Source organism: Bos indicus, chromosome 7, assembly GCF_029378745.1.
Source record: "Bos indicus isolate NIAB-ARS_2022 breed Sahiwal x Tharparkar chromosome 7, NIAB-ARS_B.indTharparkar_mat_pri_1.0, whole genome shotgun sequence".
NCBI classification, from domain to species: Eukaryota; Metazoa; Chordata; class Mammalia; order Artiodactyla; family Bovidae; genus Bos; species Bos indicus.
In genome coordinates this window covers 56604661-56628430 of record NC_091766.1, presented here as the reverse complement: position 1 = coordinate 56628430, position 23770 = coordinate 56604661, and the positions used below count along the sequence as shown (strand labels likewise).

Genomic DNA, 23770 nt, shown 5'->3' with positions numbered 1-23770 from the left:
TCTGTTATCATGAAGCTCTTATCATTTCCAATAAGAAAGCCCTTTTCTGGTTTATAGATATATTTTAACTGTCATGTAGATGGAAATTGTATGGCAGCTGCTAGCAGGAATAACCTTTATTTTTGTTTAAAAAACACATGTTTCTGTTGAGAATGCCAGCTTTGGTATTACCCCAGCTTCTTTGTTGAAATAACACATCCTGGTCAGATCTGAATTTCCCTTCACAAAAGTGAAATTTGACAATAAATTTGGCATTAGATTAAAATACAAGAAATCTGATTGGCTTCAAATAGAGCCCAGAGGTTTAAACTAGAATCCTAGTTATGCTCTGTGCTAGCTGTGTGCCTAATAAGCAGTCTGGGCTTCATTTTCCTCATATAGGATGGAGGGGTAATAGGGCCTATTTTATAGGGTTGTTGAAAGGATTAAATGAGTTTAAGACATGTAAAAACAGTTGGAATGGAAGAGTGCCTGGCACATAGTAAACACTCAAGCAATCTCTAGAAGAGACTGTGGTATTAATTCTTTAAATATTTGGTAGAATTTGCCAGTGAAAGTATCCAAGCCTGAAGATCTTTGTTTTAGGGAGATTTTTAATTACAAATGTGATCTATGTTATGGAGCTCTTCTATTTCATACTGGGTGAGTTGTAGCTTGTGTTTTTTGAGGAATTGCTGCATATTGTATAAATTGTCAAGTTTTTGTAGAGTTGTTCATAGTATTTTCATATTATCTTTTTCATGTCTGCCTGGTCTTTAATCATATGCTCTGTCAACTTTATTGATCTTTCCAAAGAGCCAGCTCTTTGTTTCAGTGATTTTTTGGTGTGTTTTATGGACTTGTGTTTTTATTATTTCTGTCTCCTGCTTGCTTTGCTTTGCTATTTTGCTTTTATTTTGTAGGTCTTAAGGTAGGAATTTTAGATTATTCATTTGAGACTTTTCCACTTTTCTAATGTATACATTTAGTGCTATACATTTCCCTCCAAGCATTGCTTTAACTGTGTTCCACAAATTTTAATATGGTGTATTTTCATTTTTATTCAGTTCAATATATTAAAAAAATATCTCTCAAGAGTTTCTTTTTGACCCATGGATTATTTAGAAGTGTATTGTTTAGTCTTCCAGTTGGGAATTTTGTGGACACCTTTTTGCTTTTGATTTTAATCTCATTACACTATGGTTGGAGAACACACTCAAATGGTTTCAACTCTTTAAATTTACTGTTTTTTTTTTTTTTTTCTGGCCCAGAATGTATAAACTATCTTGGTATATATTTCATGGGAACTTGAAAAGAATGGATATTCTGCTCTTGTTGGGGGAAGTGTTCTACAAACATTGCTTATATCCTAATGGTTGACGGTGTTGTTGAGTTGTTCTGTATTCTATCTGATGTTCCATGTAGCTGTACTATCAGTTGTTGAGAGAAGGCTATTGAGCTCTTCAATTACAATTGTGGATTTGTCTGTTCCTCATTTTATGTCTGTAGATTTTTGCTTCACGTGTTTTATAGCTCTGTTCTTTTGTACGTATACTTTTAGGATTGCTATGTCTTCTTTTTGGATTAATCTTTTATAATTTTATAATTTTCTTTGCCCTAAAGTTTCTTTTAGTTAGAGTACCTCTAATAGGAGTGCCTACATTTTTTTTTAATTAATGTTACTTTTTAAGTGCATTTCTTATAAATAACATACAGTTGGGTCATGTTTTTAAATCTGTTTTGCATTCTCTGACTTTTAATTGGTTATTTAGATCATTTGTATTTAATATAATTATTGACTTATTAGGGCTTAAGTTTTCCTTTTTTTAAAAAAAATTCTGTTTGTTCTGTTTTGGGGATGCCTTCCTTGGGGTCATTCAAACACATTTTAGAAAATTTGTTTGGTTTATCATGTGGTGTTTCTGAGTGACTGTCTTTGGGTAACCTTTTCTTTTAGTGATGACTAGGCTGCCCCTTTCCTGGTCCTCTGCCTAGAGAGAGAGGGCTTTTATTGTTTTGTTTGCTTTTTTGGGGGTCTGTGCCCGTTGGCATTTCCAGGTTGCTGGTTTCTTCAGCACTCAGCCTGAAATATGTGAGTTACAAGGGAAACTCATTGTCATATTGTTGTTTGGACCTCAAGTTTCCTAGTTGATTTGTCTTCTTTCCTTCACTTGTCATAGTATGCTTGTTTTGTTTTTTCTGTAACGTTCAGGGATTTAAATTTAGTACCACTGACTTTTTTTTTTATAAGTCCAAAGTCATTGCGCTCCTTCCTTTGCTTCTCAGCTGAAGTGTCATTTCTGGGAAGCTCCTTCAGAGCCTACGCTAGCTCCGAGGGAGCCTAAGCTCACTAGGCGGGATCCCCATTACCCTTTCACATAGCACACTGTACTTCTTCCTATAACTTGTTCAGGTCTATCTCTTCCATTTGACAGCTCTGAGGGAAGGGACTTGGTCCCGTCTGGAATAAATGAGTGACTTTATCACTTGTAAAATGAGGGAATTGGAATAAATGAATTTGGAGATCTTCCATCTCTCCTTTTCCTTTTCTCTCCCTATTTTTTCTCTTTTTCTCTCCTTTTCCCCTACTCCTCCTTCCAGATTGTTTCCAAAATAGAATCACACCTGAAATCTTCTACTTCTGTGCTTTGTCAACATTGTTTTGTTTTTCATGAAAAGCAAAATGTAAATTTTGGTCATCTGTTAGATAAATAATGACTTCTTCCTATGGTTTTAGTTTGCACTTACTTATTTGGATACCAGGGAAGTTCATCCATCCTATCAATAAATGTCAACCATCTCCTGTGTTCCATAATCGGTGGAAGAAGGTGTTGGAGATAGAATAGTTCACAAAATAAAGACTTTGCTCTCATGGAGCTTGCAGTTGAAATTTTTTCATATTATTATTATTTACATATCTTTTGTGAATTGCATCTCCAGATTAGTTGGTCATCCACATGCCGCCCTCTCCTTTTCAGCATTCACTTAACAAATATTTTGCTCAGGAGTATGAGAAATGTAAAGTTAAGATAGTCCATTTCACAATTCACTCAGCATCTATTCTGCCTCACCAGTTCATACATTTAAACAAAAGTGTTTTTCTAAAAATACAGGTCTGAGAAGCTCACTTGTGACTATATTGTACACTCAGTAAAAGGTTTTTTTTTTTTTTTTTTGAAAAATAAAGGCCAAAATGGTTGTGATTTTTGGCATTTTATTTTTATAATAAATGTGTGGCCTCACTGTGTAGCAGCAGTTTAATACCATACATTGCAAGAGGGAATTGAGCAGTTGGACTTAAGGAAACTATTTTAAACAAGGGCCAGTTGCAGTGGTAGGTTGTAATTGCAAAGGACTCTGCCTGGATTTTAATTTGTCATCTTATTTTACTTAAGGATGATTATTCGATTTGGCATTTCTCAGATGTCAGAGACAGTGATGAAAGGTCCTGGATGACAAAGCCTGTAACATCAACAAGGTTTTAAACAAAACCCAGCATTTCTCTGAGCTAAAGTTCTACTCATTTCAGAGGGAGCCTGAGTTAGCACGCATTAGTCTAATGACACAGCTGGTCATGCGGATCATCCACTTCATTTATTTCACATGTTGTAATCATCCCTCATATCTGTAGAGGGCATGTCAGTTTATTTACGAAGCACTTCCGTATCCATTATCATGTGTAATCCCTGAAGCAGCCGTGTGGAGGTGGTAGAAGGTGACATTCAGGTGAGAACCGGAGGCTCACAGTGGGTAAGTGACTTGTCTGAGAGCACATAGGTAGTAAGTGGCTAAATTGGAATCATTGTTTGGCTACATATTTATCATATTGCAAATGAAATTTCTTGATAATGCCATGTGATGCTAGAAACATCAGAGAGAAACGTCTATATATCCCTTTATATTTCCTGATCACAAACTACTATTTGCATTTTGTCATGTCATTTTCATGTGAATTTTATTTGCCTTCTTTCCTTGACGTGGAATAAACTTCCACTTTGACTCAGTTGATGGTTTCTGAGTGTGTATAAAAACACATCTTGTGAAAAGGCCTTTTTTTAGTTCCTTTCAAATTACCCCGTCTGACTATTGTTTCTTCCTGTGATTTTGACTACTATGGTGATAGAGCCAGACTTACTTATACTAATTGTAGTTTTTTCACCAGTAAAATAAGCTATTTGGGTTAGCATCTGGGGAATGTAGAAACTCATGTTTAGAAGAGGCTTTAAGAGCCTAAACTGTCAAATTGGATGGATCATGGATCAAGTGTTGGCTAGTAAGTCTTCCATTTACTAACTGCGTAGCCTGAGACAAGTTATTTAAGCACTCTGAATTTTTTCTCATTGGTGAAATGTAATTGGAAACTATATTTACTGACAGAAATGTTGTAAAGTAATTAGAACAGTGCCTGGCATTTAGCAACCAATCAAAAAAAGTGAGCTTTCTTTCTAGATTAGGAGGTTGGTTGGCTGGATTGATGAACGCTCTCTGTTTTCCCCTATACATGGTGACTGATATCTATAGCATCCTGAATAATCATTGCTAGTATACCTCACTCATTTACTTTGAGAATTCTGTTCTCAAAAATTGAACTACATGTTTTGTAAGACTTGTATTTATTCCCAAAGCAGTTTATGTTCATTACAGTTATGACTATTTAATTAAATATTATGTAAATAGGTGTATTCATTTCCCATTGCTGCTTTAACAAATAACCATAGACCTAGTGGCTTCAGTTCAGTTCCGTCGCTCAATTGTGTTCAACTCTTTGTGACTCCATGGACTGCAGCATGCCAGGCCTCCCTGTCCATCACCAACTCCCGGAGTTTACTCAAACTCATGTCCATTGACATGAGTTCACTGGGTAAGCTGACATAATCTCCCCAGCTCAAGAACTTTGATTTAATCACATCTGCTATCATCTTTTGCCAAAAAGTATTATATTCATGGGTTCTGAGAATTAGAGCATGGTCATTTTTTTGTTGTTGTTTAGTTGCTAAGTCATGTCCTACTCTTTTGCTACCCTATGGTATGCTGCCAGGCTCCTCTATCCATGGGATTTCCCAGGCAAGAATACTGGAATGGGTTGCCATTTCATACTTCAGAGGGTCATCCCCATGCAGGGACCGAACCCACATATCCTGCATTGGCAGGCAGATTCTTTACCACTCAGCCACCAGAGAAGCTCATGTTCATCTTTGGGGGATCATTTTGCATACCATAGCTATCAACATTAGGGAGCAGAGAGGGGGTGTTTTTATGAAACCTAATTTCTTCCATTGGAAAGACTAATTGCATTAAATTGAAAAAAGATTGCTTTTGAGTTAGATGTGGGCTAGATACTATAGAAAGTCAAGAAGGATTCTGGACTCAGGTTGCTTCTGAAGTGTCCCTATGCTCTTGCTTCATTTAGAGAAACAGTGGGAATCAGAAAGGCATTATGTTTATTTATGGGAGAAATGTAATACAGAAATCTAGTCAATGGATGCATTCATGAAAAGTCCTTGGTTCCACACAAGAAGACTGGCAAAGGTACTTACATGTAATTTATATAAGTTGAAGTGAGATACTTAAAATGTTTTTTGCTGCTGCTGCTGCTGCTGCTAAGTCGCTTCAGTCGTGTCCAACTCTTAGCGACCCCATGGACTGCAGCCTACCAGGCTCCTCTGTCCATGGGATTTTCCAGGTGAGAATACTGGAATGGGGTGCCACTGCCTTCTCCTTAAAATGTTTGAGTACTATTTTTTACTGTTTTCCCACTGTAAGATAAAATGTCTCACTTTGTTGGTTAACCAGAGAACTGTCAACCACATGGTCAGGTAAAGGATTGTCCTTTTATTATTTAATCAGTCCACATTCCATTCCTATCCCATCTGTTTGGAGGTTATTCTCCCCTAGCTCAGAGATTCTTGACATTTTGGTGGAAGTCTTCAGCCTTTTTGAGAATTTGGTGAATGCTAAGTCTGACCTTGAAAAACATCCACACAGACATTTTTTTTTTCCTTTCGTTCTAGTACTTTGGGTACAGAGTTACTAAATCCTTCAGTTTGTGTTCAGCTCTCATTTTTGTGTGCAAAGCTATCTTCTTGTTTTTACCTTCGCCTCTCATCACCATTTTCATTCCCAGCCCTACACCATTCTCCCTGTAGATACCCTTCCTAGTTTATTTAATACTTATTCTTGGATAGCTATGTTACAGGAAGATTGTGTTGTTTTGCAAACTCAACATTTCACGTATAATTTTAGAATAATTTATGCATGTTCTGAGGGCTGTTCTCAAAATTCAAATTTAAATTAAGATTATGTACAATTGAAAAATTCTCAGTTGTGCTAGCCACATTTTAAGTGCCTCATGGCCGTATGTGGCTAGAGGCTGCACCTGTATAGCCCAGTCCAGATATAGAACATGTCCATCGTTGTATAAAGTTCGTGGGACAACATTTTCCTAAATGATCTCTAAGAACTCTCCCAGTTCTAATGCTGTGGGTTTTTCTAATTGGAGACGTTTTCTATATCAAGCATTTCTTTGTGCTTGTGTGGAATAACTCATTCCTCAAATGAGAGTCCTTGACAAAGAGAAGACAAAAGAAAGGCTCTAAATATGAAAACTTTAAGTAATGGTTCTAGATTCAGCATGTTAAAGGACTTCAAATATGCCCCCACCCAGTTCCCTCTGGAGGAATTGCATACTTACACACACTATAATCCTTGAGCTCAAAATTATCATCTCTCATATTTACATGTATGGGCTTCCCTGATAGCAGAGTTGGTAAAGAATCTGTCCGCAATGAAGGAGACCCCAGTTCGATTCCTGGGTTGGGAAGATCCACTGGAGAAGGGATAGGCTACCCACTCCAGTATTCTTGTGCTTCCCTTGTAGCTCAGTGTTATATTTACATGCAGCACTTTATAATTTGAAAGGCTGTTGATTTACAGCTGCCTTGAGTGACAGAGTTATTATTGTACCCATTGGTCATACATGGAGTATCCACTCAGACATGCAGGTAAGAAAACAGGGAAGGTGACGCACAATAGGTTTTGCATCTTTTGTACATCACGGAACCACCTTTCCTTCAGGTCATTCAGAGGCTTTTCTTGGATCTCCTTCTCTGTTTGCTCCTCCCCTGGGTTGTGGCTCCATCCTGGCAGCAGGGACCTGGGGTCCTCTGCTGAGATGGGGAAGGAAGACCTTTAGAACCTTTGCCTCCTTTCATAGGAGGCGGCTCAGGTATTTATAATCTTTCCAATGGAAACAAGCAAGCCCTTCTCTGCTAAATTTGACAGTTTCTCACAGCATAAGGAAATGGCAACCCACTCCAGTGTTCTTGCCTGGAGAATCCCAGGGATGGAGGAGCCTGGTGGGCTCCCCGTCTATGGGGTTGCAGAGTCGGACACGACTGAAGCGACTTAGCAGCAGCAGCAGCATAGCATAATTTCAACAGGAGGGAGGGGTAGAAGGAAAAAAAAGTGAGGCAAGGAAGAAAGTCATATTTTCTGTATTATAGCCTCATTTTCTAATAAAGACAATGAAGTTAAGAATGATTCAATCACATAGCTGTGATTACACAGCTAGCGAGCCTCTGTGCTCCAAATCTTGTGCTCTTTCCAAAGTCCCACTCCACATTTTGGAATAAAAACTCCACTGTACCCAGACCACTTTGAGGCATGACTGTCTCTCTCTGATAACACTGGACTCACTGAATTCCAGTCAGTATGCATCTTAGTCACTGTGACTTGTAAGTGGGGAGGCATTATGACCAAGAACAGTAGTTGATATGAACATTTGCTACGATTAATAGACATGATCGGCAAATCAGTGAATGGACCTGTCTCAAGCACTCTGTGTGCATGTGCTAAGGCACTTCAGTCATATCTAACTCTTTTTGACCCCATGGACTGTACCCGGCCAGGATCCTCTGTCCATGGGATTCCCCAGGCAAGAATACTGGAGTGGGTTGCCATTTCCTTCTCCAGGGGATCTTCCTGACCCAAGGGTCAAACCTGCATCTCTTACATCTCTTGCATTGGCAAGTGGGTTCTTTACTACTAGTGCCACCTGGGAAGCCCCTCAAGCACTCTGATAGTCCCCAAATGTATAGCAGTTAAATTCTCCTATGAAACCTAAGTGTACGTTAAGCATTAGTGCATTTGCAACAACAGAACAATGAAGTTGCAGTGTGATGTGATATGGATGGTGGGAAGTTAGCTTGATTCATTTGCAGATAAGAGACTTGCTTTGGTGCTCTCTCCAACCAACCTCCAACCCTCATTAACATTGATTCAAATCATGGCTCAGTAAAACTGCAAATGACTGCTTGTCATGGATCTTTATGTCATTCAATAAGAGTCAAAACCAAAAAAAAAGAGACTAGCCAAAACCACCTTAGTTGGGCATTTTGAGAGTGTTCTAGTCCTTAGTTCTACTCATAGGTATTACTTATTCTCTACCTTTGCGGAATATGGTAGAATTGCACTTCTCTTCCCTTCTTTGAAATTGATCATGACCAAGTGAATTTCTTCGGCCAGTGGAATATAATTGGAAGAGACCTGAGTCACTTCCAGACAAACACCAATGCACACTATATGGGTAGAGTAATTCCTACTGTTTGGGAGAAAACCTGTCTAAAATAGGTGGAAGGGTGAAAGATGTCAGTGTGAAAAGTGATAGCTGATGTAAAAACTCGGCTAAGGGCATATGGTGCAGAATGGTTGTTAAATAAGTGTGTGTGTGTATGCCATAGGTGACCTATCCATTCTTGGGTATTGGGTTCCAACTCCCTGATCCTAAATATAATCTCCAGTAGACATACTCATACATATCTGCTTGTCTGTCTATCTATCCATCTTTCTGTCAATCTGTCAACTATCTGCTGGTGTGGAATTGCTGATAGGTGTTGATCAAGACTGCCCAAACACTCCCTTTAGCTTCACTAAAATTGAGGCAAGTTTGTTCATGATTGTAGGCCCCCTCCTCTCTTTCCTTAGGGCATCAATTTTAGAAAACTGGTACTTGTAAAATTTCTACCACCCAGAAACATCTTTCTCTAGGACCTGAGAGTCATCTCTTTGAAATGTAATCATGGAAGGCTACCAGTGGGAGGGTAGGAGCCTAACTTTGAAAAGTGACTGGAAACATGGGTGGCCCAGTCACATCAACCAACCTCCCCATAATATTCCTTAGTCCCTTTCCATTAGTTCATGTCAGCATTTGAAGATTCTCCTGCCTTTTATTTCAGCAGAGTTGAGTATAGTCTCTCTCCTCTATTGTAATAAAGTCAGCCTTGGTATTTTTAACAAGTGTCCAGTAACGTTTTAAGGAGTGCCATTCTATTCCAAGGGGTGGAATGACCATGTCATTTATATTTCCATATTTGTATCTGTAGCAATTCCTAGGGGTTTCTACATCCCCACATTTCTACCAACCCTTAGATTTGTTTAGAACTCTAACATTTGTGAATTGCTAGGGTTAAGTGATATCTCCTTGTTTGTTTTTTTTTTTAATTTGAATATCTCAAACTATCCATGATTCTGAGCCCTTTATTTATTATATGTTTGACAGGTTTGGGGATTTCCTCCTCTGTAAATTATCTGGTCAGAAAGCCTTTGTATGGCTTTCTGTTGGAGTTTCTTGTTTTTCTTGTTGCTTTGCAAGAATTCCTTTCATTCAGTCAAGGCCTTGTGAGTTTCAGAAATTCAAAATATCTTTTCCCATGCTTGCAACCACAAGTGAACTTTGTCATTGTTGTCACTTACCAAACAGAATTCCAGATTTAAAACAGTATTTTGAACTTCAATCTTGCAGAAAAATTGCAAAAGTAATACATACGAACTTCAATATATTATTTGCTCAGATGTACTACTTTTAACATTTTGCTCCATTAGCTCATTATTCTTTCTTATTCCTTTGTATGTTTTATGTGTGTGTATATATATATATATGTATGCGCACACATACACAAACACAATCCATAGTTTATGTTTTTAATGAACCAGTTACAAGTAATTGCAAGCATCTATTTCTTTACCTTAGTTATTTCCATGGCGCAGTGATAAAGAACTCACCTGCCAATGTAGGAGATGCAAAAGATGTGGATTTGATCCCTGAGTCGGGGATTCCCCTGGAAGAGGGCACTCTAGTATTCTTGCCTGCAGAATCTCATGGACAGAGGAGCCTGATGGGCTAGTCCATGGGTCTCAAACAGTCAAATAGGACTGACCACACACGCATTCCTAAGAATAGGAATAAACTATAACCAGAGTGCAGTCATTAAATCAGAAAGTTGAACACTGACTAATCCACTCTCCAACTTCAAATTTTGCCAATTTTCTCAAAGTTGAGTTTTATAACTATTTTCTCCCTCTAGTCCAGGATTCTGCCTGTTCCATCTCTTTTATTTCCTTTCTTTCTTTCTTCCTTTCCTTTTTCCTTCCTTCTCTTTCCTCCTCCACTCCCTCCTTTCTTTCCTTCTCTGCCTCAGAATTCTTTATCTTTCTTGGCTTTAACATTTTATTTTATAGACTGTTGCCAAGTTTGTGTGATTTTTTTTTTCATGATTATAATTTTTTTTTTTTTGGTAGAAATACTACAAAGGTAATATTGTGTCTCAGGGCATCATGTCAGAAGGTACATGATACCAATTTTTACCATTACTGAAAGTGTTAACCCTGGTCACTTAAGATGAGTCTATCAATGACCATTCTCCTTTAAGTTTTATGTAGACACTTTGTGACTGTGGATATATAAATATATATGCACTATGCCTTTGTCACTGATCACGTATGCTGAACTCACTTAGTATAACTCATCTGGGGATCTCCTTTATTTATTACAAAGCATGCCATTGTGTGTATCATGTCTTCTACCAGTCTCCTATATATAGATACTTAGGTTGTTTCCAGTGATTTTGTATTTACAAATAATGCTGCAATGGATAACCTAATGTGGTTGTATTTTCTTGTTAGCTTCAGGCTAAATTCCTAGAACTGAGATTGCTAAATTAAAAGGAAATGCATATGTAATTTTGTTAGAGATTGCCAAATTCCCCAGCATAAGGGTTATATTATCTGCATTCCCATCAGCAGTGAAAGAGACTGCCTTGTAGCCTTGCCAGTAGAAAGCGTTGCCAAGATTTTTTACTTTTTTGCCAACCTGATAGAAGAGAAACGGTATCCAGTGTAATTTTATTTGCTTTTATTCTTATTATGGGTAAAATTGAAATAGTTGTGTATGACTAAGAACCATTGTATATCTTTTTCATAAATTATTTGCTTGGGCCTTAAATTCATTGTTCTTTTGAAGTTTTGCTCATTTCCCCCTTTATTTTAACAGTTTTAAAGTATATTAAGAATAATATCTCCTTATCTGTGGTATATTTTGCAAATTCCGCCCCCCCCCCCCCACTTTGTCTTCTGCCATTTTACTTTGATTGTGGTTTTTATTCCATGAGAAACATTTAAAATTTTTATATAGTAAAATTTATCTTAAAATTTTTTCAACTTAATTTTGTCCTATTTAGAAATTCTCTTTTTATACCCATGTTATAGAGAGGGCAATGGCACCCCACTCCAGTACTCTTGCCTGGAAAATCCCATGGACGGAGGAGCCTGGCAGGCTGCAGTCCATGGGGTCGCTAAGAGTCGGACACGACTGAACGACTTCACTTTCACTATGGATTAATTCAGCAATGTTTTCTTCTAGTATTTGTATAGTTTTATGTTTCACATTTAAATCCCTGGATACATTTAGAGCTTATTTTTACATACGATGTGATGCATTTAATTGTATCTTTTTCCAAAAGACTACCCAGTTATGTGAGTACCTTTTTAAAAAAATTGTTTGTCTTTGCCCAGGAGTTGGAGGACCATCTTTATTATGTATTAAATTTCCATATGTACTTGGTTCTCTATCTGGGCATCTCACTCTATCCTATTGCACCAGTCTGTCTGCCTCTTCGTGTGCCAGTATTATACTGTTTTAATTATAGAAGCTTGCTACAATGTTTTAGTATCTGGTAGGATTAGTCCCTTTTCATAACTTTGCTTTTTCAGTGTTTTCCTGAATCACAGCTTTTTCAGTGTTTCATGCATGTTTATTTTTTCAGGTGAACTTTCATTACAACTTATCCAGCTTCATGAAAAAAAGCTTATTGGTATTTTTGTTATTGCCTTCAATTTATAAATTAGTGTAAGAAGTGATCTTTCTTTTGACACTTAGTTTTCCTAAGAACAAGGGCTCTTCTTTATTTGTTAGAATCTAACTTTTTGCCTTTCAGTGGTGTTTTTAAGGTTTCACGTACACACAGTACTAGTTATCTATTGCTGCATAACAAATCACCTCTAAACTTAATAGCTTGAAACGATTATCATCATTCGTTATCACACACACCTTCTATAGGTCAGGAATTCAAGTCAAGTCTAGTGGGGTGATTCTGGCTTGAGGGTCCCTCTTGAAGTAGTAGTCAAGATAGTGGCTGTGGAGCTGCAGATACCTGAGGTTTCACTGGTGTTTCTAAAATGGTTTGTTCACGTGGCTGACAAGTTGGGGCTGGCTGTAGCTGGAGGCTGTAGTTTCTCACCACTCGGTCCTTTCCTCACAACATGGTAACTGACTTCCACTGGACAAAAGATCCCACAGAGAGAATGAGGTAGAAACTATATTTTTTTAAATATAATTTAGTATTGGATATTACACATCATTTCCATAATTTGTATAATGTGGTGGGGTCTATTCAAAGAAGTGAATATGTGGAGATGGGGATCATTGAGACCATCTCAGAAGTACACGTCCGAAGTGTTTTTACAGTAAGTAGGAATGGAGCTTCAGAATCATGGTGTGTGTGTGTGTGTGTGTGTGTGAATTTACTGGGAATAGATGTTGAGTTTTTTAGAAGTTTCTAGGATTCATCAAAGTAAAAACAGTAATTTTTTTTTCAGATTTATGGTATTTTATGGTAATGCATTTCCTATATTGAGTGCACATGGTATTCCTAGAACCAATCCTGCTTGGTTATTGTATATTGTTTTCATAGCATAGTGATGAATAATGTATTTTGTGCTAATTTTGATAAACTATATGTTTGTAATTTGATTTTTAAAAATTTTGAACTATATCATATTTGGGCATCAATATGCTGCGATTCATGGGGTTGCAAAGAGTCAGACACGACTGAGCGACTGATCTGATCTGATGATATTTTCTTTATAAAATGATTTAAAAGTTGTTTTCCTTCATTTTCTATGTTTTGGAGCAGTTTTTGTAGCACTGGACCTATCTGGTTATTGACAGTTTGGTAAAATTTCCTTTTAAAACCATCTGGGCCTGGTGGACTTTTCTGTGAGGTCTGGCTTTGATTAAATTTCTCTCTCTCTCTCTCTTTTTTTTTCTATGAGCATTGGTCCATTTAAAATGCTTCCTGGGAACTTCCTGGTGGTTCTGTGGTTAGGGCTCAGCACTTACACTGCCAAGGCCCATGTTCAGTCCCTGGTTGGGGAACTAAGATCCTGCAAGCCACTCAGTGTGACAAAAAAAAAAAAAAGTGCTTTCTAACTCTATTTGAGTCAATTTTGATAAACTTTATTTCATCAAATGTTTTTCATTTAATACAGGTTTTCAGATTTATTTGCAAAGAAATATGTAAATTAATCTCATGATTTGAAAGCTTTTATTTTTTTCTCATTGGTAATTTCTTATCATTTCTTCATATATTTGTGCCTTCTTTTTTATTAATCAGGTGAATTAGTGATATGTCTAGTTTATTAATCATTTAAAAACAGTTTTATTAATCAGATTTCTTATATTTTTCTTCTCTACTATATTTTCACTTTTATCTATTTTCTTCTTGGTGCTTTATTTTTGTTAACTTTATTGTTCTTTTAAAAAATAATTTTTGAAAGTAAGCCTCAGAATATTGTGGAGGGTTCTGGGCTCACTTAAAGTTAAAAAGATGTATTTTTAGGTTGCAGTACCCGCTCCGGTGTTCTTGCCTGGAGAATCCCAGGGATGGCGGAGCCTGGCGGGCTGCCGTCTATGGGGTCACACAGAGTCGGACACGACTGAAGCAACTTAGCAGCAGCAAGTGTATAAATTGATTATTCTTTTCTGATTAGTGCTTGAATGTATCCCATAGATTCTAATCTGTAGTAGTTTCATCATTATTGCATTTGAAATTTGGGGTTGTATTTCCTCTGTCACTTAGTAATTTTTTACAAGAAAAAAATTTAATTTCAGGAGTTTTTGTATTTTTAAATATTGTTATTTATTGCTTATTTTATTGCAAATATAATTAAGGAGTGTTGTTTGTAATATTTCTTCTCCATACCACTTACTCATGCTTTTTTTTGTGACTTAACAAGTTGATTAGTTTTGTAAATGTACCATGTTGCTTGAGAGGACAATGTATGTTCCATTATCAGGGTTTAATGTTTGATGATTCCATAAGATCTACTGTATTTTATTGAGAATGCTGTTTAGGTATTTTGTAGCCTTGATAATTTTTGTATACTTACTCGTTTTGTAATTAGAGTGGTTTGATGAAATCTATTATCAGGGTGTTTTGTGTATTTCTACTTGCTTCTCCTGTAGTTTCTGCTGTATATAAAGAAGATTTCTGTGTTATTGGTGCATAGATATTTCTGAGTGTTATATCTCTATTTTGAATTGCAGCTTTTAGCATTAATAGTGTCCTTTTTGTCACAGTAATTTTTTTTTGGCTTGTGTCCTAATTTGATGTCAGGTGCAAGCACTGTGTATGTATTGATTTCATTTGCCTATTATGCCTGGATCCAATCCTTTTATGTTTAGCCTTTCAGAATCACCTTTTTTCCCCAGATGCAGCTCTTGTATAGCAAAGATTTGTTATTTCTTTGAATCACTTTGGAAATATTTTTAAAAGATGCGTTAAGCTAACTCACATATATTAATGTACTTTTTATGTTGGGTCTCTGTCATTTCAAGTATAATTACTATCTCATTTTATTAAAATTTCTGTTTCTGTAGGAGATGCATTTGCTTTGGTCTTTAATTGAAAAAACTTCTGATATTAGGATTAGGTATCTATTGAAAACCTCTGTGCTTACGCCTTTTAAACTGTCCTTCTCTGCTGTTTTCTTAGTTAACTTTATTAACTAGTGTGTCAGTTTCTAATGTACATTTGACTCCTCCTTTTTATGTGTACAACAGATGTTCTCAAAGTGTGATCCACTGAAGGCTCTGAAACCTTCACAGAGTCTGTGATATCAAAACCATTTTCATAATACTAAGTAAGACTTTACATGACTTTTTCACTTTTATTTTCTTATGAATGCACACAAACATCATCCAGAGGCTACATGATACTCGATGATGTTATCCCTTTGTTGTTGTTAAGTTGCTGAGTCATGTCTGACTCTTTTACAACCCCATGGACTGTAGTCTGCCAGGGTCCTCTGTCCATGGAATTTTCTAGGTATGAGTACAGGAGTGGCTTGCCATTTCCTTCCCCAGGGAAATCTTCCTGACCCAGGGATTAAACCTGTGTTTCCTGCATTGCCAGATGAATTATTTACCAATGAGCCACCAAGGAAGCCTGTTATCCCTTTAATAGCTACCAAATAGCTACAAGTGTGGAACTTGTAAGGGAAGCCCAAGAATACTAGAACAGGTAGCCTATCCCTTCTCCAGAGGATCTTCCCAACCCAGGAATTGAACCAGGGTCTCCTGCACTGCAGGTGGATTCTTTACCAACTGAGCTATGAGGGTAAGCCCTATGAAAGTCCAGGTGTCTGCTATTAAGCCAGGCCTTGGGATTTGCAAAAATGTGAAAGGTATCACTTTTCTCATTATATTTTTTGGGAAAAGTATTATTTTCATAAAAAATGTTATTTATGTTTCCATAATAGGCTTATTTTTATTATGTTTAAATAAATACCTTCTCAGTTTTAATCTGTAAAGTGGAATAAATTGATTCCTATAACTTAATAAATAAAAGCTTTCTGAGATTCTCAAAAATTTTACAAGTGCAAGGACTTGGGAGGTCAAAAGATTTGAGGACTCCTTTGTGCCACATCAATGAATTTATTCTTTCCATTACCCCTCTCCATTCCCTTGTACTTTTTATTCATATTATATTTACTTTGTCAAAACATATAGCATTTTATATTATTCTGATTAAATTAAATATATTAAATCCTTACCATTACTCCTTTTGCCCAGATTTCCTCAGTCATAACTTGACTGGATGAAATTTATCCTTTAGCAGATTAAGGACTTGTGAATACAGTATTCCCCAAGTTCCTAAATGTGTAAAACTGTTTTGTGTGTGTATGTGTGTGTTACTTTTTATTTATGTCTTGAAATTGAACAACAGCTTAGCTGGATATAAAATCCTTGGTTCACCTTTCTCTCCCTTGAGTTTCTTGCACATCCTGTTTTCTTCTTGCCTTGATTTGTATGGTACTCTTGGAAATTTTGATACCAGCTTAATTTTCTTGCTGTTGAGATCTGAGATTTCTTTCTGTATCTGGAAAATCTAACACTTTTACTAGGATATATCTGAGGGTTGATGATTCTGGGTAAGTTTTCCTAGATTCCTACTGAGCCTATTTAGTATATGGATTTAGATATTCTATAATTTCCTGAACCTTTTCATGGATTATATTTTAAAATATTAGTTCTATTCCATTGCTTTTTTTCCCCCTGAAAGTCCAGTTCTGTGTAATTGGATCTCCCTTATGTAGCTTCCATTTAAACTACTTTCTTTTTTACCCTTTTAAAAAATGTTCTTATCATCTTGGTTGTTTCTCTACTTTATTTCCTCTTATTAATTGTTCATTTGAATATAATCTTTCTAGGAAAACTGGTAATTTAATTGTTCATTTCTGAGACTGTTATTTTTTCCCATTTCTTTCCATATTTCTTCCAGCTTTATGGTCATTTCGCTTCCTTAGATTTTGGTTATCTGATTCAAGGTATTTTTTTCATATTTCCACATGCTTGTTGGAAAATACTGGATTTAGTTTGATGCATTATGCTATAGTTTTTTCTACTTGTTTATTGCTTTTAGGGTGGTGTGGGAGAATTTTCACCAGTTTGTTTCAATTTTAAGTTTCAGTTTTATTCTTCCCAGTTTGTAAAGATGAACATCGTTTTGGTTTTTTTTTTTTTTTTACTTTTTTAAGTTTTATTTTATATTGGAGTATAGTTGATTTATAATGTTGTGTTAATTTTAGATGTATAGTAAAGTAATTCAGTTATACAAGTACATATATTCATTTTTTCAGGTTCTTCTCCCATATAGGTTATTATAGAATATTGAGTAGAATTCCTGTGCTAATACAGTAGGTCTTTGTTGATTATCAATTTTATATATAGTAGTGTATATTGAATCTTTATTTTGTAGACCTACTTGGCAATTCAGATTGTATAAGTGTTTAATTCAAGAACTTCCTCTTCTGTCTGTGAAGTGAAATAGTTTCTCTAATGTCTGTTTATCAAAGTGGCCAAGTTGCAGTGTTTATTCCCTGCACTGCAATTTGAAATATTTAAAAATTTTCCTTTGTCAGGTAGGATGCCAAATTTCCTTGACATGCTTTTATCCTTACCACCCCAGACTGTAAAGTGATTTTTTATTCCTCTTCAGATTTTGTGCCCTTCTGAGGCTGCTATCTTGGGTCCTTGTCACCTTTAAGTCTCTTCCCTGTAATCATTCCTATTATTAAGTTTCGTCACAATTAGTACAGATTTTCTCTTTCTGGGACAGTGGTAAAGAATCTGCCTGCAATACAGGAGACCCGGAGTTCGATCCCTGAGTCAGGAAGATCCCCTGGAGAAAGAAATGGCAACCCACTACAGTATTCTTGTCTGGAAAGTCCCATGGACAGAGGAGCATGGTGGGCTACCCGTCCATGACATCGCAAAAGAGTCAGACATGACTTAATGACTAAACAACAACAACAAAACTCTCTTTCTGGAGGTGATCTTCATTCACTTTTAGAGAATTTTACCCTTGTAAGAGGATAAGAAGATGAGGCTGCCAACTGATCCTTAAGCTGGATCCAGACAACTGGAGGGGCCTTGCCCCTCCACTGTCCCTGGAATATACTTTTAACTGTGGGGAGAACATCTGGATGGTATACATGACTGAACCCAGTTAAGCCTCTGTATACACTTCTAAGGTTCTAGAAGGTGGGTGTGCAGATCTTGTCATGTCACCTGCCCAGGACAGCCTCATGTGTTAAGTTCTGTACCCAGAGACAGTTTTGAATTTCAGGGGAACTCTCAAGGATGTGGACAAACAACTCCTTTTCTCTCCCCCACAATTTCCCTGAACTTTTCTCTCTCTCTACTAATGCTTTTTCCTTGGAAGGAAAGTTATGACCAACCTATACAGCATATTAAAAAGGAGAGACATTACTTTGTCAACAAAGGTCCATCTAGTCAAGGCTATGGTTTTTCCAGTAGTCATGTATGGATGTGAGAGTTGGACTATAAAGAAAGCTGAGTGCCGAAGAAATGATGCTTTTGAACTGTGGTGTTGGAGAATACTCTTGGGAGTCCCTTGGACTGCAAGGAGATCCAACCAGTCTATCCTGGGGGACATCAGTCCTGGGTGTTCATTGGAAGGACTGATGTTGAAGCTGAAACTCCAATACTTTGGTCGCCTGATGCGAAGAGCTGACTCACTTGAAAAGACCCTGGTGTTGGGAAAGATTGAAGGCAGGAGGAGAAGGGGACGACAGAGGATGAGATGGCTGGATGGCATCACCAACTCAATGGACATGAGTTTGAGTAAACTCCGGGAGTTGGTGATGGACAGGGAGGCCTGGCGTGCTGTGGTTCACAGGGTCTCAAAGAATTGGACACGACTGAGTGACTGAACTGAACTAATGCTTTCAGTGGGCACTTCTAGTTTTGCTGAAGGGATGGGTTTTCTGTGGTTGTACTTGTTCTTCTGGTGAATCTGTGTCATTTGTTTAGGGGAATTGCAGAGTGAGTGAGCGGTGCAGTTCAGTCATCCTTCTGTCGTCCCCTTCTCCTGCCTTCAATCTTTCCCAGCATCAGGGTCTTTTCAAATGAGTCAGTTCTTCACATCAGGAGGCCAAATAGAGTTTCACCTTCAGCATCAGTCCTTCCAGTGAATTCAGGACTGATTTCCTTTAGGATGGACTGGTTGGATCTCCTTGTAGTCCAAGGGACTCTCAAGAGTTTTCTCCAACACCACAGTTCAAAAGCATCAATTCTTCAGTGCTCAGCTTTCTTTATAGTTCAACTCTCACATCCATACATGACTACTGGAAAAACCATAGCTTTGACTAGATGGACCTTTGTTGGCAAAGTAATGTCTCTGCTTTTTAATATGCTGTCTAGCTTTTATTTCAAGGAGTAAGCGTCTTTTAATTTCATGGCTGCAGTCACCGTCTGCAGTAATTCTGAAGCTCAGAAAAATAAAGTCAACTACTGTTTCCGTTGTTTTCCCATCTATTTGCCATGAAGTGATGGGACCAGATGCCATGATCTTAGTTTTCTGAGTGTTGAGTTTTAAGCCAACTTTTTTCACTCTCCTCTTTCACTTTCATCAAGAGGTTTTTTAGTTCTTTGCTTTCTGCCATAGGGGTGGTGTCATCTGTGTATCTGAGGATTTTGATATTTCTCCTGGCAATCTTGATTCCAGTTTGTGCTTCATCCAGCCCTGCATTTTGCATGATATGCTCTGTATATAAGTTAAATAAGCAGGGTGACCGTATACAACCTTGATGTACCCCTTTCCCGATTTGGAACCAGTCTGTTGTTCCATGTCCAGTTTTAACTGTTGCTTCTTGACCTGCATACAGATTTCTCAGGAGGCAGGTCAGGTGATTTGGTGTTCTCATCTCTTTAAGAATTTTCCACAATTTGTTGTGATCCACACAGTCAAATGCTTTGGCGTAGTCAATAAAGCAGTAGATGTTTTTCTGGAACTCTCTGGGTTTCTCGATCTCTGGTTCCTCTGCCTTTTTAAAATCCAGCTTGAACACCTGGAAGTTCATGGTTCACATAATGGTGAAGCCTGGCTTGGAGAATTTTGAGCATTACTTTGCTAGCATGTGAGATGAATGCAGTTGTATGGTAGTTTGAAAATTCTTTAGCATTGCCTTTCTTTGTGATTGGAGTGAAAACTGACCTTTTCCAGTCCTGCAGCCACTGCTGGGTTTTCCAAGTTTGCTGGCATATTGAGTGCAACACTTTCACAGCATCATCTTTAGGATTTGAAATAGCTCAACTGGAATTCCATCACCTCCACTAGCTTTGTTCATAGTGATGCTTCCAAGGCCCACTTGACTTCACGATCCAGGATGTCTGGCTGTGGGTGAGTCATCACACACCATTATGGTTGTCTGGGTCATGAAAATATTTTTTTGTATAGTTTTATGTATTCTTGCTACCTCTTCTTAATATCTTCTGCTTCTGTTAGGTCTATACCATTTCTGACCTTTATTGTGCCCATCTTTGCATGAAGTGTTCCCTTGGTATCACTAATTTTCTTGAAGATAGCTCTAGTCTTTCCTATTCTATTGTTTTCCTTTATTTCTTTGCATTGATCACTGAGGAAGGCTTTCTTATCTCTCCATGCTGTTCTTTGGAACTCTGCATTCAAATGTGTATTCTCCTTTGCCTTTACCTCCTCTTCTTTTCTCAGCTATTTGTAAGCCCTCCTCAGACAGTTTTGCCTTTTTTGCATTTCTTTTTCCTGGGCATGGCCTTTTTCTTGGGGAGAACCCTTTGTGATTGAGTAAGTTGCCACTAATTTCCTCAATCCACTCAGGAACAGAAATCCTTAAATGTGCAGCAACCAAAATAAATCACTTCCCCCCTCCATAATATAGCCCTTAATTTAATTTCTGTTATTAATTTGTAAAATCCAAGATATTTTCTTCAGTTAGCCTAATGGCTCTGTTGCTTTTATATCTTTTTAAAGCTGTGGTATAGTTGATTTACAATGTTAGTTTCAGGTTTCCAGCTTAGTGATTCAGTGTTTTTGCAGATTATACTCCATTTGTTGCCTTTTCTTCATAAACCTATCAAGATTCTCCCTTTTTATATGGTGTTATGAAGGATTTTGGTTTTATTTTTCTCCATGTAGTAAGTTTTCCTTATACTCTTTTTCTTTTTTAAACATTTTTGATGTATTTGTTTTACTGTTGGCTGTTCTGGGCCTTTGTTGCTTTGCACGGGCTTTCTCTAGTTGTGGCAAGGAGGGCTACTCTTTGCTGTGATGTGCGGGCTTCTCATTTCGGGGGCTTCTTGTTGTGGAGCGCAGGTTCCGGGGCTTGCAGCCTTCAGTAGCTGTGGCAGGTGGGCTCTATGGTGCTGGCTGAGAGGTTGATGTGCATGGGCTTGTTTGCTCCTGAGCATGTGGGATCTTCCCCCAGTCCAGAGCACACCTGTGTCCCCTGCATTGGCAGGCAGATTCCTATCCTTGTGCTGCCAGAGAAGTTCTCCTTATATTCTCTCTCGAGCAATCAATTGTTTTCTTTCTTTTTTTTTTTTGTATTTTGTCATATATGAGATATTCATGTACAGATGACTGTGTTTTTGAGATACATTTATTCTGTTCCATTGGTCTATTTTTCTGGTATCATGGCTTTATTTATAGTGGACAGCTTTTTAATTTTCTGTTTTATAATTGACTTAGCTATGAACTGACCTTTCCTATTTTAGAGTAAATGTGATGAATTTCTCAAAGGTGTTTAAGTTGAAATTTTATTGGGAATTTAGAGATTAGTGATGGGAAAGTTTAAATTTGAAGATTATTATAATTGTCATTTATTCTGATCACCTTTTATGTTCTTTATTAGATTTTAAAATTATATTTTAGAGTGGTATTAAGATTTGTTGCTTAGCTGAATTCATAAATATTTAATGTTTCTTGCTTATTACATTCTCTGTTGGTTATTATTGATATTGGGAAATACTATTGATTTTTGTAGGTCAGTCAATATTAACAGCATGACTAAACTCTGATTTTTTTCTAGTAGTTTGTCTTCAGGTTATGCTTGTTTTTCTAAGTAGAGAATTATATATAATCTATAAGTAGTGCTTCTGCTTTCTCACTGTTGCATTTTGAGCATTTTATTTTGTACTTGGGTAAAATAAAAATAAGAAAATATAGTAATGTCAGATTTATTCTTTGTTGTCCATGAACTTCAATTGTTCTTACTTCACTGTGAGATATATGTATATGTATATAAATGTTTATAGGTGCTGCCCAACTCTCATTCAATATACATATATGTAGTATTATGTTAAAACTCATTTTGAATCCAAAAAAGTCATTGTAGCACAGAAGAGAAAATATTCAGCCTCTGAAGGTCACATGTATTGAGGAGCAGAAACATTTCTCTGAAATCCTTTCATTTGTATGATATCTGTTGATCTTTTTTAAAAATTAATTTTTTGGAGTATAGTTGATTTACTGAAAGGTCTAGTGGTTTTCTGTGTTGGAGAAGACTCTTGAGAGTCCCTTGGACTGCAAGGAGATCCAACCAGTCCATCCTAAAGGAAATCAATCCTGAATATTCATTAGAAGGACTGATGCTGAAGCTGAAATTCCAATACTTTGGCCACCTGATGCGAGGAACTGACTCATTGGAAAAGACCCTGATGCTGGGAAAGATTGAAGGCGGGAGGAGAAGGGGATGACAGAGGATGAGATGGTTGGATGACATCACTGACTCAATGAACATGAGTTTGAATAAATTCCGGGAGTTGGTGATGGACAGGGAGGCCTGGCGTGCTGCAGTCCATGGGATCACAAAGAGTCAGACACGACTAAGCGACTGAACTGAACTGATAGTTGATTTACAATGTTGTGTTAGTTTCGATGTATAAAGTGATTCAGTTATACATATACATAGGTTCATTCTTTTTCAGATTCTTTTCCCATATAGGTTACTATAGAATATTTAACATAGTTCACTGTGCTATGCAGTAGGTCCTTGTTGGTTATTCATCTTACATAGAGTAGTGTGTGTATGTTAATCCCAAGCTCCTAATTTGTCTCCCACACTCACATTTCCCCTTTAGTAACTATTAAGCTTGTTTTCAAAATCTGTGAGTCTGTTTCTGTTTTGTAAGTAAGTCCATTTATATCATTTTTAAAAAAATTAGATTCCATAAATGAATGATATCATATGATATTTGTCTTTATCTGACTTACTTCACTTAGTATGATAATCTTTAGATCCATCCATGTTGCTACAAATGGCATTATTTTGTTCTTTTTTATGGCTGAGTGATACTCCACTGTGTGTGTGTGTGTATATGTATATCTTTATCCATTCTTCTGTTGATGGACATTTAGTTTTCTTCTATGTTTTGGCTAGTGTAATAGTCTACAATGAACATTGAGGTGCATATATCTTTTCAAACCATGTTTTTCTCCAGATATATGCCCATAAGTGGGATTGCTGGATGATATGTAGTTCTGTTTTCAGTTTTTTTAGATATCTGTTGATCTTAATAACTTGGTGAGTTGACTAACAAAAGACAAACATATATTTTACTAACTTGACTTGAATTTTTAAATTTCATTATTTTTATTATGCTATTTATTTTAAATTAAGTAATAAAACATTTAATTATAAATTATTCAAATCATATGATTCAAATGATGTAAAGTAGACAGAAAGACCCTTCTTTTATTTTATTTCTATGTCTACCTGCCCTTCCTTTTACCATTATCAACAGTTTTCTATGCATTCTCCATCCCTTCTTTGTATTTAAATGATTATCTATTAAATAACATTTTACTTTAGTTGCTTTTAAAATGTTTATTGAAAC

General features: G+C 36.8%; 1 protein-coding gene across 5 annotated transcripts in view; it reads left to right on the top strand.

Annotated features, from left to right (window-relative positions):
- The window catches only part of PRELID2 (PRELI domain containing 2), a 586088-nt gene that overhangs the window by 86270 nt on the left and 476048 nt on the right, over positions 1 to 23770 (top strand). For 2 of the 5 annotated variants that reach the window (XM_070793739.1, XM_019965169.2), the window contains one exon: positions 1 to 23770. This exon is cut by the window's left edge and continues 8650 nt beyond it; it is cut by the window's right edge and continues 47561 nt beyond it. The exons of the other annotated variants lie outside the window; for them this stretch is intronic. The gene's annotated coding sequence lies outside the window, so the exon portion shown is untranslated. 5 annotated transcript variants of the gene reach the window in all.